Consider the following 6346-nt stretch of genomic DNA (forward strand, 5'->3'; position numbering starts at 1 on the left):
CATGGCCGCTGGGCCTGCGCATCCGGAGCCTGTGCTCCGCAACGGGAGAGGCCACAACAGTGAGAGGCCGGCGTACCGCAAAAAAAAAAAAAAAAAAAAAAGTTGTTTGGCGAAAGAGTAGATATTGATGGCATTTTTCATAGACGGCTTGGGCTTTTCTGTGGTTTTCTCATTGTCTGTTACCTTATGCCATCTGAAAAAGCCCATGTAACAGTTAAGTGAGCCTCCCCACTCCCCTCACCTGCTACCATTTGGCTACGTGATTCCCAGGGCCTCTTGTGAAGACTCAGGTGTCCTATGTTGTCTTAAGCAGCATTACTGAGGCTGGGAGTTGTGCCAGGGACCCCAGTAAACATTCTCAGTAAACATTCAAGTGTTGAAGAGATGGGTGGCTTGTGGTCCTGGGGTTTGGCACTTTCCTGAGAAGAGTCCTAGATTTGCAAGAAGAATGTGTTAAGCTAAGCACAAATTTGGAACTCAGGGCCCCCTGGGCATCAGTGAGGACAAACAAACAAACAAAATAATCACACAATGGCTTAAGAAATAAAAGGAGTTTATTGGTACATGTAACTGAAAGAGCTTCAGGCACAGCTGGATCCAGGTGCTCAAGTGGTGCCTTCCAGAATCTTCAAGGCTCTATATTCCTCTGCTGGCTCTGCTCTGAGGCAGGCTCTCTTTGTGTGGTGGCAAGATGACCCATCAGCAGCTCCAGAGTCACACTCCAGGAGCTCAGCAATCCCAGCAGACAGAGGGCCTGTCTCTCCTTGGGGGTCCAGAAAAAGTCACAGGGAGTCTCTGATTGGCCAGGCTTGGGTTTTCTACCCACCCTTGGATCATGCGCTGTGGTTCTGATTGGCTGGATTCTGGGTCATGAGATCATCTGGCCACCAAGGCAATAGGGCCAGCTCTACCAGAATCCACGGGCTGGGAGGAAGCGGGGTCTTGTTCTCACGGGACAATGGGGGGCTATTTGCAGAGGGCAGATCTCCTCTCCACTAGCTGTGTTGAAGGCTGTGCTTCATGTGCGCATGAAGCAGAGAAATGCCCTTTATCAGGAAAGCTGGATTAACCACAACACCCTGCCCTCAGTTCTTCCAAAGTGCAGAAGAGGGAGGCCCCATGAGGGGTGGGGAGGTGGCGTGGGGTGCATGGTGAGAGAGGGTGGGGGTGGAGGAGTCCTGCCTGGGCATCAGTTTAAAGACTCAGTGAGTGACTGTGGGCAAATCAGCCCCCCTGTCCAGGCCTCGGTGTCCCCATCTATAAAGGAACCTTAATCTGGCTGAAGTCGACAGGTTTTAGGATGGTGCTGTGTAATTTTCTGATGAAATTATTGGGGTATAGCTGCCCCTCCCTTTCCACTGACTCAATAATTTCTTAATGGAATCCAGTTTATTGCTGTGATCCATTCTGGCAGGGGAATGATATAGTTTTTCCAGGAGGGGCCTGTTAGATTGGCTGCAAGAGAAGGGGAGTTTGGAGGCTATTTCTGGCAAAGAGTGAGGTGGGTGAAAAATGTAGGGGTGGGAGGTGACAGGAGCACTTGGGGAGAAAACCTGAGCCGGGGCCTCGTGCTCAAGATCTGGAAAGAAGGCCTGGCGCTGCGGGTGAGGAGGGGCTGGGCCGCCAGGGTCGGCAGGGTGAGGCCACGGCAGCTGAGGCGGGGAGCTGGTGGGAGAGGAATGTCCCTCTTCCTGGCACCTGTCCTTGGGCTTGTCGACCTTTGACCCCATCCCACAAATACTCCTGGAGAGGAAGGCAAGGAGGTATGCCTCCTTAGTGCCCATCAGGTACCTGCACCTAAAACAGAGATATGAGTAACAAACTATTGAGAGCCTGCTGTGGGCTGTTCTAAGTGTTTACATGGATCAGCTCGATCAAGCCTCACAGCTGAATGAAAGAGGCATGGCTATTAGCCGCATTCTACAGATGGGCTCAGAAAGGTGAAGTGACTTGCCCAAGGACACACAGCCTGTGAGTGATGGAGTCACACTCAGCATCTGGGTGCCTGTAGGATGGGAAGACTGGAGTCAGAGGCAAGGAATGGTTAGGATGCAAGTGCTGGGTGAGCCAGGGGTGGAAGGAAACAATCATCTTGAGGAGGGAGGGTGGAAATCTGGAAAAGGCAAACCTTAACCTGTGCCTTAAAGGATCTGTGCAATTTGAATAGGATAAAATGTGCAGGGAAGGGTTTTCCAGCAGGAGGGAACAACACACGCAAAGGCATAGAGGCGAGCAAGTGCCAGGACATTTGGGACAGAGCAAGCAGCCTGGCAGGGGCTCTGCCAGCGCTTTGTGGGTCATGAGGCCACTTGAGCAGTAGGCCGAGGGCGGTACTGCTGTGTCCTGAGAGTGCCTTGAGGCCTGGAATCCCCAGCATTCGCCAGGAAAGCTGAGAGGAGGCTGTGTCCAACCCCCTTGTGTGGTTTCACGGATCGAGGGGCAAAGTCCGGGCCCCTGAGGCAGAACTAGAGGACCTGGAGGGGCAGGAAGCCCTGCTCCTCTTGGATGTACACGGAGGAGTCCACTGGCGGCCGTGGATGGACAGGAAGCTGGCCATTTCTTACCGTGAGCCGGAGGAGAATGGCCTCTATGTGAGCCACAACAAAAAGGCTTTTCTGCCAAGTCGGAGGGGGAGGAAGCGGCCAGCTCAGCCCTGCCGCAGCCTGAAAGGAGGCTCTGTTGGTGGCCCTGGGGTCTTCGATGTCTAGAACGAGTGAGGAGGGAAGGCCAGGGTGGTCAGGGGCCTCCTCATCCCTGCTAGATTCTCCAGCAGTATGGGGGTGGGGGTGGGGGCACTGGGCTGCTGTGCAAGTCATTCTGTCTGGGTTCTAATTGTCCACTTCCTGGCCGTGTGACCTTGGCCAAGTCACTTCACCTCTCTGAGCTGCGCTCATCTCGGGAGTGAAATGTAAGCAAGGGAGCATGCAAGACAACTGGAGTCGTGATCACACACTTAGCACTCGCCAGCACTTGACAGCCAGCGTCCTCTGATCATCCTTCCAGCAGCCAGTGGGGTAGGTCATGTGATCCCCTCCACTGAGGTTTAAGTACCGGTAGCACCAGGGCTGAAGCCCAGGACGTTTTGGACTCTAAAACCCCAAGCTGTGCAAAAGCTAGAGGAAAAGAGGCTGGAAGGAAATACATCAAGCTGTCCACGCTGGCTGGGGGAGTGATGGCAACTTATCTTCTTCTTCTTTTTGTTTATCTGTAATGTCCTGCCTGTTTTACTTGGGAATTAGCAAAATATAAAGAAACAAAAGATGCTGAGGGAATGGGGGGCTGGGAGGGGCCCAAGGTGAGCTTAGGTTACAGCTGGATTTAAAAAAACAAGGCACATTAAAGATGTGGGGGGCTTCCCTGGTGGCGCAGTGGTTGAGAGTCCGCCTGCCGATGCAGGGGACACGGGTTCGTGCCCCGGTCCGGGAAGATCCCACATGCCGCGGAGCGGCTGGGCCCGTGAGCCATGGCTGCTGGGCCTGCACGTCCGGAGTCTGTGCTCCACAACGGGAGAGGCCACAACAATGAGAGGCCCACGTACCACCAAAAAAAAAAAAAAAAAAAAAAGATGTGGGCTTCTGTTTAATCCTGGGGAGGAGGGGGTCACTGGGGCTGCTGGGCTGTCTGGGGCTGGGGAGAGAGGGCCCAGGCGCTCCCCCACCCCTCGTGCCTCAGAGACTTCCACACACCTGGGCCCCTGAGCAAGGATAAACTGGGCTCGTGAGATGGGCTGTTCCTTGAGCCGCCGGGTTTCTTTGAGCTTCTAGCCGGGAGCTGGGGCTGGAAGGCTCCTCAGGCGGTTTCCTGAGGAGGTGAGGCCTCTGCTAAGTCTCCCCTCGGCTGCGGAAGAGCTCGGCGAGGAGAAGGCCTTTCATCCTGTCCCCTCTGGTCCCCCTGCCCCACACCGCCCTCCTCCTGCCTGGTGACCTCTGGGCTTCTGGGTGACCCTAAGGCTTCAGGCAGGAGGCAGACCTGGTGGGGCCTCGCGGCTGCTGCCGCAGGAAGGCTGACGTGGCAGCGTCTACCCGCCCCCCACCCCGTGCCGCCCACCAAGGCCCCTGGGCTGGGGGAAGCACACAGGCGGTTTCCTAGCTGAGCCTGAGTGGCCTCTGGGGCTTCCGAGGGCCAGCGTTTCCTAATCTCCTCAGCCAGTTTTCAACACAAAGAGAGGAAAGGGCGGGATGAAGGGGGCACGCAGCTGCGGGGGAGGGTGGGCCTGGAGCAGGCTGGAGGACCCCACCTAAGGAGCTCTGGGGGCCTGGCCTGCTCCGTGGCTGAGCATCACGGTCCTGGGTGCGCAGGCTGGCGCCCAACAGGATGGGCCCAGAGGTCGGACGTGGAGTGCAAGGCTCACCAGCCAAGCTCAGACCCGAGGGCAGCGACGCCCGTCTCCTGCACTCCTGGGCATTGTCTGCCCCCTGCCCGGGGCGAGGTTTTCTGCTTCTTCGAAGAGGGCAGATCCTGGGTGGCCCCTCACCTTCTGGGCAGAGCAGAGGAACTTGAGGGGAACTTCTGGAATCCACAGTGGCATCGTTTCTCATCTCTTCCTGTCCAAGCTGGGTCTTCAGGCTGCCTAGAACCAGTCCGGATGGGTGGGAAGGCTGGGTGGCCTGGACTGGTTATCCCTCCCTTCCTAGACGTGCAGGGTGTGCGGGAAGCTGGGTGCCCTTTCTCACCATGAAGGAATGGCCAGTAAGTTCCCCGCCCCTTCTCTGCCTGACCCCAGCAGGGCCACCCCTGGTCACCCTCCTCTGGTCTATTGAGGGCAGCTGCCTCCCACTCTTCCCCAGAGCTCTGCCCCTTCCAGGGCCATCGGGAAGGAGCCCCTGCAGAACTGTGAACGAGGTCTCTTTGGCGTGGTGGGGGGCAAGCCCCCTAATCCCAGCCTGGACCACACCCTCCCCACCCTAGTCACCTGCAGCCCCTCCAGCTGTAAGCTCCAGCCCAAGGCCTCTGACAAAGGAGGCACACTCGCCGGCCGTACAATTTAATCAGTGCAGATTATTTACAGAAAGAAACATATGGGGGTGGACACTGACCCCCTCCCTCCCCACCCCCCTTGGCTGGCTCACCGGTGGTTCTGAGGATGGAGGGGGGAGGAAGCTGCTGGACCCGCACTGGGGCCAGCCCATGAGGAGCCCCTCCCCGCAGGGGCCTCGGGGATTCTGGGTGGCAGACCTGCTTGCTCAGGGCTGCAGGGAAGCAGAGGGGACAGAGCCGGCTGTACAGTACCATTTCCCACAGCAGCCTCACCTCCTGCTTACTTTGGGAAGGAAAAGAGGGAGGAATCATCTCCACGCTCAGGGCTGAGCCCAGGACGGGGAGGATCTCCAGGCTACCACTAGTGGGCTCTTCTGGGGGCTCCACAGCCCTGTCCCACAGCCTGTGTGAGGGGATGAGCTGCTGGCCTCTCCCTACCAGTGCCCCTGAGGGACAGGGAGCTGGCAGGGAGGAACACCCCCAGGCTGGTGGGCACGTGCCTGTGGACACATACTGTGCCAGCCTGGGCGCCCATCCGCCCGTCTCTCCCCGGGGGAGCCAGGACACTGGCAGCTGAGCCTGAGGCTGCTGGGGTTCTGAGACCTCTGAGGATGGTGGTGCGGGTGAGAGAGGGAGGGAGGAGGCTCACGGAAAGAGCCCAGTCGGGTCACGGCTCAGAGAGGAGAAAGTGGGCGGGGGTGGAGACCCAGCCTGGGGCCGAGGCTGGTGCTACCCTGGGGAAAGGGGCCTCGGCAGACCCCCTTTGGTCCTTGGTAAGGCAGGCCCAGGGCCCCTTCTCCAGAGAGGGAAGGAGGTGCGGGCTCAAGGGGTCCAGGGGAGCTGGAGGCTGTTGGCCCTGTGCTGGCCAGGGGCAGGGTAGGTTCTTAGGCACAGGGAACCAGGCTGCTGGAGTTGTCAGAGGTGGGTGGGAAGGAACCGGACCTCAACAGGACTCTCTCGATCAGCGGGCCACCTCCCCCTCTGCCCCCTCTGGCCTGGGGCTGCCACCGGGTGAAAGCTCTTTCTAAGACCACAGAGACTCAGAGGGCTGGAGACCAGTTAGGCCCCACCAAGCTCCAAAGCCAGCAAAGCCCTCGGTTCTGGCCCTGGTGCTCAGGCTGAAGCACAGCCCAGCAGTCCCTTGGCCACTCTTCCAGCCGGGCCTTCTGACCCTCTGCGCCCCTGGCTAAGCCAGAGCGGGTGAGAGCCTGATTCCCTGTCTGGTGCAGAACTACATTTAGAAAACTCTAACCCCCTGCCCTGAGGGACCGCCCTGGTCAGGAAAGTAGGAAGAAATGCTCAATTAGTGTGCAAAAAAAAAAAAAAAAAAAAAGATACCTGGGCATAAATAAACAAGGGGGCAGGCCTG

Source organism: Hyperoodon ampullatus (assembly GCF_949752795.1).
Source record: "Hyperoodon ampullatus genome assembly, chromosome: 18".
In the NCBI taxonomy this organism is placed as follows: domain Eukaryota; kingdom Metazoa; phylum Chordata; class Mammalia; order Artiodactyla; family Ziphiidae; genus Hyperoodon; species Hyperoodon ampullatus.